Source organism: Aquarana catesbeiana, linkage group LG04, assembly GCF_042186555.1.
Source record: "Aquarana catesbeiana isolate 2022-GZ linkage group LG04, ASM4218655v1, whole genome shotgun sequence".
In the NCBI taxonomy this organism is placed as follows: Eukaryota; Metazoa; Chordata; class Amphibia; order Anura; family Ranidae; genus Aquarana; species Aquarana catesbeiana.
This window is the reverse complement of record NC_133327.1, coordinates 453,511,607-453,526,174: the sequence shown is the minus strand read 5'-3', so window position 1 is coordinate 453,526,174 and position 14,568 is coordinate 453,511,607.

The following is a 14,568-nucleotide window of genomic DNA, read 5'->3' as shown; positions in this document are numbered from 1 at the left end:
CCTTCAGGTCTGGTATGGATTTTAAGGGGAACCCCGTGCCAAAATTAAAAAAGAAAAAACGGCGTGGGGTCCCCTCAAAAATCCATACCAGACCCTTATCCGAGCACGCAATCTGTCAGGCCGCAGGAAAAGAGGGGAGGACAAGAGAGCGGCCCCCCTTCTGAACCGTACCAGGCCACATGCCCTCAACATTGGGAGGGTGCTTTGGGGTAGCCCCCCAAAACACCTTGTCCCCATGTTGATGAGGACAAGGGCTTCATCCCCACAACCCTGGCCGGTGGTTGTGGGGGTCTGCGGGCGGGGGGCTTATCGGAATCTGGAAGCCCCCTTTAACAAGGGGATCCCCAGATCCCAGCCCTCCCCCCAATGTTGAGGGCATGTGGCCTGGTATGGTTCAGGAGGGGGGGCGCTCTCTCCCCCCCCTTTTCCTGCGGTCTGCCAAGTTGCGTGCTCGGATAAGGGTCTGGTATGGATTTTTGGGGGGGCCCCACGCCTTTTTTTTTTTTTTTTTTTAATTTTGGCACGGGGTTCCCCTTAAAATCCATACCAGACCCGAAGGGCCTGGTATGGAATTCAGGGGGACCCCCACGTCATTTTTTTTTTAATTTTGGCTCAGGGTTCCCCTGTGGGGAATTCCCATGCCGTTTTTATCAATGAACTTTTATGTGTATTGTCGGACCGGCAGTGCAATAGCCGCGACTAGTTTTAAATTACTTTTTTTCCTTTGAAATGTAATTTTGCTGTCAGACTTTTCTAAACACGGGAAACATGCGCCCCTTAACAGGCATACTATAGACACCCCCAAGCTATGAAATTTAAAGGGATATTACACTTTTATTGTTTGACTTTAAGCATTATTAAAATCACTGCTCCTGAAAAAAACTGACATTTTTAAAACTTTTTTTTGCATTGATCCATGTCCCCTGGGGCAGGACCCAGGTCCCCAAACACTTTTTATGACAATAACTTCATATAAGCCTTTCAAATTAGCACTTTTGATTTCTCCCATAGACTTTTAAAGGGTGTTCCGTGGCATTCGAATTTGCCGCAAACACCCCAAATTGTTCGCTGCTCGGTGAACTTGCGAACAGCCGATGTTCGAGTCGAACATGAGTTCGACTCGAACTCGAAGCTCATCCCTATACAGTAGTAACATAGAAGATTATGATATCCAAGCAGATACCATTATATAAAAGTTTGTGGAAAAAGGATACAAGAAAGGGGAATTAGTGACACTTAAAGAGAAAGTGAAGAAAATGAATAGAAACCTAATGATAGAAGGCAAACCTGATGACAAAAAGAAAAAAAAAACAAACAGATAAGATTGTTGATATGGCATTCCTCACGGGATTTAACATACGACACAAAGACCTGGAAATGGTCATTAAGAAGCAATGGCCGATTTTACAATCTGATAAAATCTTTAAAACAATCAAACCAGCAAGACCTACTTTCATTGATAGAAAGGTGTCAAATCTTAGGAATAGATTGGTACACAATGCTTTAGAACCACCAAAGCAAATTAAAATACTCAAACACCTCAAAGGTTTCTTAAAATGTGGAAAATGCCTTCCTTGTAGGGTCAGTAGCAAAACTAGTAAGAAAAAGACATTTCACCTCCCTGGCAAATGGAACCAATTACAATATAAGGGAATTTATAACATGTAACAGCACCCATGTCACGTATGTGATAGAGTGCCCCTGACACAAGAGGGCAGGACAATGAGAGAATTACATGTAAGAATCCGAGAACACATAACTAACATTAAAAACGAGTTTAATAAACAGTGTTTCAAGACATTTCAGGGACTATTATAACAGAGATCCCACATGTATGACTTTTTTTTGGAATTTTGGAAATTTCCCAGAATGAAACCAAATTAATTTTCCAATTAGACACTCTTCAACCTACAGGATTAAACATTAACGTAAATTTAAATTGTTTTTTAACAAATTTTTAATTATTACGTATGTATCTTCTCAGTTATCAATTTCCTATATTCACTTCCATTGAGCTACAATATGAATTTTTAAATTCTAGTATTTAAATATTTCATCAGAGGATAATTACCCATCTCTTCATGTTTCATTTTTAACATTTCATGATTCCACATCCCTAAAGTTTCATATGATCATAATTCTAATTTTTAACGTACTAATTTTATATATATTAAGATATACCATTTCATAACAATCTGCTTGATATAATATATTATGATAGGGCATTTACAAAACCTTTATGACCACTTAGAGTGGGTCTATTTTATTAGATATAAAATATTATTAATTATGAAATCAAATTTTTTTTTATTGTATATGAAATCAATTCATTACATTTTTTCTAGGTTTGATATCATTTGTAATTTAAATAAGTGTCTGAATGATAATGATAAAAAGTGTGTTGTTTCTGAATTAGAATATTGATGTTATATTTTTACTGTATCCTTAATATACATATAGTGTAGCGTGACCATTAAACATTAACAAGATACAATTTTTGTTACTTATAGGATCGATGGATTGACCGTTTTTTGTATGATCTAATTAGTTTATGTCCTAAGTGGGATTTCATTTATTTCCCCCCGATTTTTATTGTTTATATGGTAAATATATACATTCAGGTAATATACTGTGGTCTCCAAAATCCTACCAAATATGGCGCCGTGGCTAAACAGACCATAATGGACTTCGTCTGAATAATCTAACCAAAAATGGCCGCCGTAGCTGTACATAGAAAAGCCATTTTGGACTTCGGTCTGCAATATTACACCAAAAATGGCTGTCGTAATCACGTAGGTCACGGTGCACTATAAATAGGTGAAGCAAGCATGGATGTATGCTCCAGATGACGTCAGATGAAACGCGTAGGACGAAGTCAACATACGTTCTTGCACCACTTCCGGTCGTCGGGGTTACTGTCAGCATTACATGCTTTATTGTTTTATGCTAAATGTGAGTACATTTCCACACTTTTTAATTTAAATAAATAGTATTACACTATTGGGGTCCTTCTCTCCTTTACATGGTATATGATTGGAGCACCAAAACATCTCAGATTGGCCAGCCTTTAGGGTGCTACAAAGTGGCAAATACTGTGAATACCTTATACCCCAAGCGCGGAAGAAAATTCTGGTGAGTACAGCCACAATAGGAGCACAGATAAGTCAGGCATGCTGTGATCACCTTTTGAAGAGGAATTTAGATCAGTGCTATTTTTTCACCAGCACTAAGCATTTTATGGAACACCAATTATTCTAATTAACGGGACTAAAGTTTTTATTTGGTCTTGATTTTGACTTTCATATTCATTTGGGACTTACGTTCACCATTTCTATATTTCAGTGTTATATATTCATTTGTATACGATTGTATATTAAGTCTGTTTGGATCAGTTTATGAATTATATTTACCATATATTATCACATATTAGTTGTTTATATTTAATCACATATTTATGAAGACACCTGGTACAAGAGATTACTGTTTTTTATTCAATTGAGTCACTGCAGTTAGTAATTAGATTACATAATCAATAATATTCAATTTTCAGTTAGGTTAGCACTTTATGAGTCAAATGAACCGCGCCACACCTGCTTTTTCCAAACCACCAGAAAAGTAGTAGCAACTGCACTAGGGATGCACGGTATTGTGTACACCACCAGAAGTCTAATAGCAACTATGGGTGCACTGTATGTATTGTGTACTGTGTACACCACCAGAAAAGTAGTAGCAGCTGCACTAGGGGTGCACAGTACTGTGTATACCACCAGAGGTCTAATAGCAACTATGGGTGCACTGTATGTATTGTGTACACCACCAGAAAAGTAGTAGCAACTGCACTATGGGTGCACGGTACTGTGTACACCACCAGAAAAGTAGTAGCAACTGCACGGTACTGTGTACACCGCCTGAAGTATATTAGAAAAAGTACACCAGGAATGGCCTGCAGTCAGAAATAGGCTTGGCTACACTGGATGCAGTGTGTATGTATATATGTATGTATTATATGTATGTATGTGTGTGTATATGTGTGTATATGTGTGTGTATATATATATATATAAATTGTAAGGTTTGGGGGTTGTTTAGCTCACGTGTAGCACCCGCTAGCGAGAACAGTCCACACAGATGATTCCTTTTCAGGGCTTTTTGGCCCACTTTTAATAAAGAAAATCAAAGTTCCAGAAATGAAAACAAAAAGTAGTTTCCCTCGCAGGGGGTTTTTACCATCAGCTTTAAACAAAAGCTTTATTTAAATAAATAAATAGCCTCCTGGCTTACACATGCAGCATTGCAAACAAAAATACCGAGCCACCTGGCTCTCTTCAGCAGCATACGCACCACTGCTCAGGCTCCCACATGGAGCTCTCCTGACTACTGTCAGTGACCTCAGACTCAGGTGTCTAGCTTTTAATTTGCAGCCTGCACTCTGTGGATACTTCAGTGCACACCTGCACTCTCTGGGTTCTCCCTTGCAAGCCTGGACTCCTCAGGAGGGTGGAGCACAGAACCATGGTCCTGACTCTGCTATCAGGCCCACACACATACCTGAACAATCAGTGTGCCAGTGAGTCCCAAAACCTGGACCTAGGACTGGGGATTTCATCCCACCCGGATCTCTAAGAAATCCCCGAGCTCCAGGTCCCAAAGTGGACTTTAGTAAATAATGAGGAAACTGAAAAGTCAGTTTCCTCTTCACGTTACAAGCTCCCTGGAGCCCCTCAACCTATCTGGTTGAGAATTCTGGGTACATACACTGGTGGGGTACCACACTACCACATATCCCCTCCCCTTGTTTCAACCCAGAGGGCGGAACACACCAGTACCACCTCCTCACTTTGGCAAAGCACCCTCCCAATGTTGAGGGCATGTGGCCTGGTACGGTTCAGGAGGGGGGGCGCTCTCTCATCCCCCCTCTTTTCCTGCGGCCTGCCAGCCTGCATGCTCGGATAAGTATCTGGTATGGATTTTTGGGGGGACCCCACGCCGTTTTTAAAAAAAATTTTGGCGCAGGGTTACCCTTAAAATCCATACCAGACAGGTCTGGTATAGATTTTGAGGGGGACCCCATGCCATTTTTTTTTTTTTAATTTTGGCCAGGGTTCCCCCTAATATTCATACCAGACCTGAAGGGCCTGGTATGGAATTCAGGGGGACCCCCACGCCTTTTTTCTTTAAAAAATTTTGGTTCGGGGTTCCCCTGTGGGGAATTCCCATGCCGTTTTTATCAATGAACTTTTATGTGTATTGTCGGACTGGCAATTCATTAACAGCCGTGAGTACTTTTAACCACTTGAGCCCCGGACCATTATGCTGCCTAAGGACCAGAGGTCTTTTTCCAATTTGGCACTGCGTCGCTTTAACTGCTAATTGCGCGGTCATGCAATGCTGTACCCAAACGAAATTTGCGTCCTTTTCTTCCCACAAATAGAGCTTTCTTTTGATGGTATTTGATCACCTCTGCAGTTTTTATTTTTTGCGCTATAAACGGAAAAAGACCGAAAATTTTGAAAAAAAATGATATTTTCTACTTTTTGTTATAAAAAAAATCCAATAAACTCAATTTTAGTCATACATTTAGGCCAAAATGTATTCGGCCACATGTCTTTGGTAAAAAAAATGTCAATAAGCGTATATTTATTGGTTTGCGCAAAAGTTATAGCGTCTACAAACTAGGGTACATTTTCTGGAATTTACACAGCTTTTAGTTTATGACTGCCTATGTCATTTCTTGAGGTGCTAAAATGGCAGGGCAGTACAAACCCCCCCCAAATGACCCCATTTTGGAAAGTAGACACCCCAAGGAAATTGCTGATAGGCATGTTGAACCCATTGAATATTTATTTTTTTTGTCCCAAGTGATTGAATAATGACAAAAAAAAAAAAAAAAAAAATATTTACAAAAAGTTGTCACTAAATGATATATTGCTCACACAGGCCATGGGCCTATGTGGAATTGCACCCCAAAATATATTCAGCTACTTCTCCTGAGTACGGGGATACCACATGTGTGGGACTTTTTGGGAGCCTAGCCGCGTATGGGACCCCGAAAACCAATCACCGCCTTCAGGATTTCTAAGGGTGTAACTTTTTGATTTCACTCTTCACTGCCTATCACAGTTTCGGAGGCCATGGAATGCCCAGGTGGCACAACCCCCCCCAAATGACCCCATTTTGGAAAGTAGACACCCCAAGCTATTTGCTGAGAGGCATATTGAGTCCATGGAATATTTTATATTTTGACACAAGTTGCGGGAAAGTGACACTTTTTTTTTTTTTTTTTTTTTTTTTTGCACAAAGTTGTCACTAAATGATATATTGCTCACACAGGCCATGGGTCTATGTGGAATTGCACCCCAAAATACATTTAGCTGCTTCTCCTGAGTATAGGGATACCACATGTGTGGGACTTTTTGGGAGCCTAGCCGCGTACGGGGCCCCGAAAACCAATCACTGCCTTCAGCGTTTTTAAGGGCGTGAATTTTTGATTTTACTCTTCATTGCCTAACACCGTTTCGGAGGCCATGGAATGCCCAGGTGGCACAAAACCCCCCCAAATGACCCCATTTTGGAAAGTAGACACCCCAAGCTATTTGCTGAGAGGCATGGTGAGTATTTTGCAGCTCTCATTTGTTTTTGAAAATGAAGAAAGACAAGAAAAAACTTTTTTTTTTTTTCTTTTTTCAAATTTCAAAACTTTGTGACAAAAAGCGAGGTCTGCAAAATACTCACTATACCTCTCAGCAAATAGCTTGGGGTGTCTACTTTCCAAAATGGGGTCATTTGGGGGGGTTTTGTGCCACCTGGGCATTCCATGGCCTCCGAAACTGTGATAGGCAGTGAAGAGTGAAATCAAAAATTCACGCCCCTTAGAAAGCCTGAAGGCGGTGCTTGGTTTTCGGGGTCCCGTACACGGCTAGGCTCCCAAAAAGTCTCACACATGTGGTATCCCCGTACTCAGGAGAAGCAGCAGAATGTATTTTGGGGTGTAATTTCACATATTCCCATGGCATGTTTGAGCAATATATCATTTAGTGACAACTTTGTGCAAAAAAAAAAAAAAAAAAAAAAAAATTTGTCTCTTTCCCGCAACTTGTGTCGCAATATAAAATATTCCATGGACTCGACATGCCTCTCAGCAAATAGCTTGGGGTGTCTACTTTCCAAAATGGGGTCATTTGGGGGGGTTTTGAACTGTCCTGGCATTTTATGCACAACATTTAGAAGCTTATGTCACACATCACCCACTCTTCTAACCACTTGAAGACAAAGCCCTTTCTGACACTTATTTTTTACATGAAAAAGTTTTTTTTTTTTTGCAAGAAAATTACTTTGAACCCCCAAACATTATATATTTTTTTTAAAGCAAATGCCCTACAGATTAAAATGGTGGGTGTTTAATTTTTTTTTTTCACACAGTATTTGCGCAGCGATTTTTCAAACGCATTTTTTGGGGAAAAAACACACTTTTTTAAATTTTAATGCACTAAAACACACTATATTGCCCAAATGTTTGATGAAATAAAAAAGATGATCTTAGACCGAGTACATGGATACCAAACATGACATGCTTTACAATTGCGCACAAACGTGCAGTGGCAACAAAATAAATACATTTTTAAAAGCCTTTAAAAGCCTTTACAGGTTACCACTTTAGATTTGCAGAGGAGGTCTACTGCAAAAATTACTGCCCTCGATCTGACCTTCGCGGCGATACCTCACATGCATGGTGCAATTGCTGTTTACGTTTGACGACAGACCGCCGCTTGCGTTCGCCTTAGCGCAAGAGCAGGGGGCGACAGGGGTGCTTTTTTTTTTTTTTTTTTTTTTTTTTCTTTATTATTTTTTTGCTTTTTTATCTTATTTTTAAACTGTTCCTTTCATTTTTTTTTTTTTTAAATCATTTTTATTGTTATCTCGGGGAATGTAAATATCCCCTATGATAGCAATAGGTAGTGACAGGTACTCTTTTTTGAAAAAATTGGGGTCTATTAGACCCTAGATCTCTCCTCTGCCCTCAAAGCATCTGACCACACCAAGATCGGTGTGATAAAATGCTTCCCCAATTTCCCAATGGCGCTATTTACATCCGGCGAAATCTAAGTCATAAAATGCTCGTAGCTTCCGGTTTCTTAGGCCATAGAGATGTTTGGAGCCACTCTTGTCTCTGATCAGCTCTATGGTCAGCTGGCTGAATCACCGGCTGCATTCTCAGGTTCCCTGTTGAGACAGGAGAGCCAGAGAAAAACACGGAAGACGGTGGGGGGGGGGGCATTCCCTCCCACGGCTTGTAAAGGCAGTCTAGAGGCTAATTAGCCGCTAGGATTGCTTTTACATGAAAGCCGACCGCTGGCTGAAAAGAATGATACCAAGATGATACCTAAACCTGCAGGCATCATTCTGGTATAACCACTCAAAGTTGTGAATGGCGTACCTGAAGACAAAAAAATGGTTAACAATAAAGCACAGTAAACAGTAAAGTATAAATAATTACATACCTGAAAAACAAACATGATAAAACATAATAACAATAACAATAAAACACTGCAGAATAGAATACAGTAAAAAAAGAGCAGAACAATAGAGAGAGAGAATAGAGAGAGAGAACAATAAAACGACAACTATTTTTTTTTATTTTATATATATATTTTTTTTTTTTTACACTTTTTTTGTAACTAACTTTTATAACTGTAACCGGTTCCAGGTTCGGGTCTCTCAAAATGCGATGTCATCTGGAGAGACCCTGTGAAAGTGTGCCTAGTCTGTGCAATGCTGTACCCTACGCTAATACTCAACTAGTGTATGGTAGCGTTCAAAACATTCACCAATGCAAAGACCAGGATTGTCAGGACAGGAGGGACAATAATAGCGGGTGTCACGCCTATATCCGCGTTTGCTGCAGACACAACATCTTTTTGGGGGGGTTCGTTGGGTAGGGGTACTCGGGAGCACATAAAAATGCCTCTCATGCAGCCGACTGCATTTGGTTGGGGATGTGAATGGGGGAAGTACGGGCGCTGCAGAAGTGGTGGGTTCCCAATTAGGATTGGCGAATGCAGCAGGAAGGGCACTATGGGCACGACGGGCCTGTGTTTGTCTTCTTGGTGGCAGCGGGACACTACTTGTGCTTGCCACCTCACCAGCTTGAACTGCACTTATGGGACTCGCCACGTCACCAAGTGTTACTGCAGCGCTGGTTTGACTACGACCGGGGTATACTAGGCCGCTGGTGCTTGCCAGTTCAATAAAAAGCTTCCAAAAAAACTGTTAGCGATCGCAGGGATCAGGCCTGACTCTGCGAACGCTGCAGTTATGCGTTTAGTGTTTTGTAAGTGTCAGTGATCGATCGATACTGCACTTGGGTGGGCTGGACTGGGCCGGGCGGAGGGGCAAAACGCAGGTGCTAGCAGGTATCTGGGTTGATCCCGCTAACACTGCGTTTTTGGGAACCCTAAACTGCTGGGGACGCTAGTATAGATCTGATCGGATCAGATATTGATCCGTTCAGATACTATACCACTAAAGGAGGCGTATGCTGCGTGCGTGGGTGTTAGCGGTACTGGCGCTAACCTGACGCTGCCTGGGGCCGGTGCTTGCTAGTTCACCAAAATGCTACCAAAAAAACTGTTAGCGATCGCAGGGATCAGGCCTGACTCTGCGAACGCTGCAGTTATGCGTTTAGTGCCTTGTAAGTGTCAGTGATCGATCGATACTGCACTTGGGTGGGCTGGGCTGGGCCGGGCGGAGGGGCACAACGCAGGTGCTAGCAGGTATCTGGGCTGATCCCGCTAACACTGCGTTTTTGGGAACCCTAAACTGCTGGGGACGCTAGTATAGATCTGATCGGATCAGATATTGATCCGATCAGATACTATACCACTAAGGGAGGTGTACGGTGCGTGCGTGGGTGTTAGCGGTACTGGCGCTAACCTGACGCTGCCTGGTGCTTGCTTGCCAGTTCACCAAAATGCTACCAAAAAAACTGTTAGCGATCGCAGGGATCAGGCCTGACTCTGCGAACGCTGCAGTTATGCGTTTAGTGTTTTGTAAGTGACAGTGATCGATCGATACTGCACTTGGGTGGGCTGGGCGGAGGGGCAAAACGCAGGTGCTAGCGGGTATCTGGGTTGATCCCGCTAACACTGTGTTTTTGGGAACCCTAAACTGCTGGGGACGCTAGTATAGATCTGATCAGATCAGATATTGATCCGATCAGATACTATACCACTAAGGGAGGCGCATGCTGCGTGCGTGGGTGTTAGCGGTACTGGCGCTAATCTGACGCTGCCTGGGGCGACGCATATCACCGCCGGGCGATCAGGGGGCTAAACCTTTATTAGGTAATAAACGGCGGGTGCCCTGACACTATAAAAAATAAACGAACTAACCTGCGTCACCCGTAACGGTTATACGGTGAACAGTGGTGAAAGGGTTAACTAGGGGGCAATCAAGGGGTTAAAACATTTATTAGATAGTATATGGGGGTCCCTGTCACTATAAAACGCTGACGGCGAACCTAAATATTTACCTCCCTAACTAGCGTCACCAGCGACACTAATACAGCGATCAGAAAAATGATCGCTTAGCGACACTGGTGACAGGGGGTGATCAAGGGGTTAAAACTTTATTAGGGGGGGTTAGGGGGGTACCCTAGACCTAAAGGGGGGTAATACTCACTGTCCCAACACTGTAACTGTCACAAACTGACACCAATACAGTAATCAGAAAAAAAAAAAAAAAAAAAACCTGCTGGTGTCAGTTTGTGACGGGGGGGGGGGATGATTGGGGGGGGATCGGGGGGCGATCGGGGGGGGGGATCGGGGTGTTTTGTGTGCCTGGCATGTTCTACTGTGTGTGTAGTGTGTTGTGCACTCACATTGATGTCTTCTCCCCTCGGCGCTGGAACGGAAACTACCGAGCCGAGGGGAGATGACATCATTTCCTTTGCTGCTGTTTAGCATACAGCAGCAAAGGAGTGTTCCCATTGGCCGGCGGCGATCGCGAGGGGGGGGGCCACGAACGGATGGCCTCCCCCTCATCTCGGATCGTCGGGGAACAGAACGGGACCGCTTCGGGCACCGGGGGGGGGTCCGATCGGACCCCCCACCCGCTAGAGGCAAATCACGTACATGTACGTGATTTTGCCTGCCCGTGCCGCCTTGCCGACGTAAATCGGCGTTAGGCGGTCCTTAAGTGGTTAAAATGACTTTTTTCCTTTGAAATATCATTTTGCTGTCAGACTGTTCTAAACACGGGAAACATGCGCCCCTTTACAGGCATACTATAGACACCCCCCAGGTACGAAATTTAAAGGGATATTACACTTTTATTGTTTCACTTTAAGCATTATTAAAATCACTGTTCCCGAAAAAACGTCCGTTTTAAAACTTTTTTTTGCATTGATCCATGTCCCCTGGGGCAGGACCCAGGTCCCCAAACACTTTTTATGACAATAACTTGCATACAAGCCTTTAAAATTAGCACTTTTGATTATTCATGTTTGTGTCCCATAGACTTTAACGGTGTTCAAACAAATTTTTTGCCTGTTCGCAAGTTCTGGTGCGAACCAAACAGGGGGGTGTTCAGCTCATCCCTAGTCCTGACTCCTGACCATCATCAGATAAAACAACATTTGGACCTGTGACTACAATCACTACATGTATTGCTGTGCCATCTGGCAATTCCACCAACACCAGCTCATTTGACGCGGCATTATCCATTACCACATCATTAGGCCCTTTGTGGATCACAGACATGACCTCTTCTGTGCGTTTGCCCTTACTTGGCATTTCAATCTCATGAGCAACACTTTCTGCAGTAGCAAGTGCACCCTTGCATATAAGTGGCTCTGCAGGTCCTTCATCTGGCACCACAGAAATCATGTCTGCTCCACTTTTACCAACAGAGGCCTTTTCCAACAAAGCCAACAGGCTTTTTGCCCACCTGTCCCAGTCTGTTATCTCTGTGCTCCCAGAGGTACCACGCAGTACCGCTCCTACTGTACAAGGAGACCCAGAGGGACAGAGTGGTTCAGCAACAGACACATTGCACATATCACTTTGGTTCAAATAAGATTGTGGCACTATATTTTTAACCATAGCAGACTGCAATACCACACCTTCACCACCTTGCTCTGGTGATGCTTCATTAAATGCATGAACGCTTTCATATCTGTCATTGCCAGACTGCATTAACCCATTTCCACCATGAATGTTTTCAAACATTTCAGTTTCAACATTTAACATCCTGTTCTCACCATGTTCAGGTACCCTCTTATCCCTCAGAGCAGCACCATGGTTGTCCCAGGCAACCTCCGGCTCCAAAACGCAGAGCTCCCTGGGGGTTTCTAGGGACACCTCTGTGGCATTTGTCACCGTTCCTAGGGGAGATAGCACATCTTTAACCGCATTCATAGCCATGTTTTTACCTCTAGTGAGCTGCACTAGCCCATTAGCAACTGGACCATCAACTTTAGGCAACATAATATTAGCAGTTTTACCCATCACATTGTCATATTCAAGTTTACCGCTTGCTTCCCCACTGGACAGGGCACAGCAGCGAGGCAAGTCCTTTTCTACACAGACAGCGGATCTCCCATTTGGGTTTACCTCCACTCCAGTGTGCACAGTCACATACTCAGTCCCTTCTATGCATTTACCAGCACCAGTCTTACCCATCACTGTAACAGGGGTTGCCGTGTTCACTTGAGTACGTGGTCTATCCTTTGTTGCACTTTCACTGGCCAACTCTCCCTGGTGGCCATGGGATGAAATTGCAGCAGCCATTTCTGACTCCATAGCACCCCCTGCAGTCACAACAGGTACTTTCACACTGTTGCCAGGGGTGACTGTAAACATTTTTAAACAGGAACCTGGGCTTGCAGAAAAAGACTTTTGACCAGTAGCACTCTCATCAGCTATGTTCCACAACCTGGGACAAGAAAAGATTCCATGCCCCAGTTGACCACATTCCAGGCATGGTACATTTTTGCACATATCTTTAGTGGGTCGCTGCTCCACATCTCCGATGTAGCTCCTCCTTCCGGTTGACACCCGATCTCTCATTGCTAAGGGAGATGGCACTCTTCCAGCTGTACTTTGCTGACTTTCCCAAACGCAGTGACTTTGCGCTCCTTGTAGCATTGTTGCTTTCAGCTTGCCATGATCCTCTGTCGGCAGTACGTTTCTCATCTGGGCCTGACATCACCGCCGTTGTTGTGGGCAACCACATACCTCTCAAACTTCCAGTCAGCCTGTTGGTCACTCCTGGCACTCAAATCAGGCTTCCCAAACATTGTTGCAGACCTTTGTCTGACCCTGTCAGCTTGTCTTGGAGACTGAGACAAAGGGCACTTGGAGACAACGTGACCCCACTCTCTGCACCGCAAACAGCGCTCTTGATTCAGAGCCTTAACAGGGCTTCCCCAATTGCATCCTCTTTCAAACTTAGGCCTCTGCACGTTGATAGCTGGCCTGCTTGCACCAGCATTGCCAGCGGCAACAGCATGCACTTCCCCTTTAACTGGAGTTGGTGAAGCAAAAAACAGTCTGCAATACTCGCCAGCAGGCTCAAACCCTTGCTTCATCTTCGTAGTCACTCCACAACACTTTTGTGCAGTCCAGCAACAAAATGGGGCACTGTCACTTTAAAGCAAGTTGTTTCTCTCTTCATGCAAGCTTTCCTCACCTGCACACACAGATTGTGCTGTCTCATGCACACAAACACAGTTCATATAAAATAGATGAACTCACTTTTTGGCAGGGACCTCCAGTTCTGCCCGCATTCAAACACCATTTGTAAGGTTTGGGGGTTGTTTAGCTCAAGTGTAGCACCCGCTAGCGAGAACAGTCCACACAGATGATTCCTTTTCAGGGCTTTTTGGCCCACTTTTATTAAAGAAAATCAAAGTTCCAGAAATGAAAACAAAAGTAGTTTCCCTCGCAGGGGGTTTTCACCATTCGCTTTAAATAAAAGGATATTTAGCCTCCTGGCTTACACATGCAGCATTGCAAACAAAAATACCGAGCCACCTGGCTCTCTACAGCAGCATACGCACCACTGCTCAGGCTCCCACATGGAGCTCTCCTAACTACTGTCAGCGACCTCAGACTCAGGTCTCTGGCTTTTACCTTGCAGCCTGCACTCTGTGGATACTTTAGTGCACACCTGCACTCTCTGGGTTCTCCCTTGCAAGCCTGGACTCCTCAGGAGGGTGGAGCACAGAACCATGGTCCTGACTCTGCTATCAGCCCACACACACCTGAACAATCAGTGTTCTGATGAGTCCCAAAACCTGGACCCAGGACTGGGGATTTCATCCCACCCGGATCGCGAAGAAATCCCCGAGCTCCAGGTCCCAAAGTGGACTAAATGAGGAAACTGAAAAGTCAGTTTCCTCTTCACGTTACAAGCTCCCTGGAGCCCCTCAACCCGTCTGGTTGAGAATTCTGGGTACATACACCTGTGGGGTACCACACTACCAATATATATATATATATATATTATAATATATATTAAATACACTGCAGCTCACTGATATAACCTGCCTGCCTGCTCAATCTTAATGACAC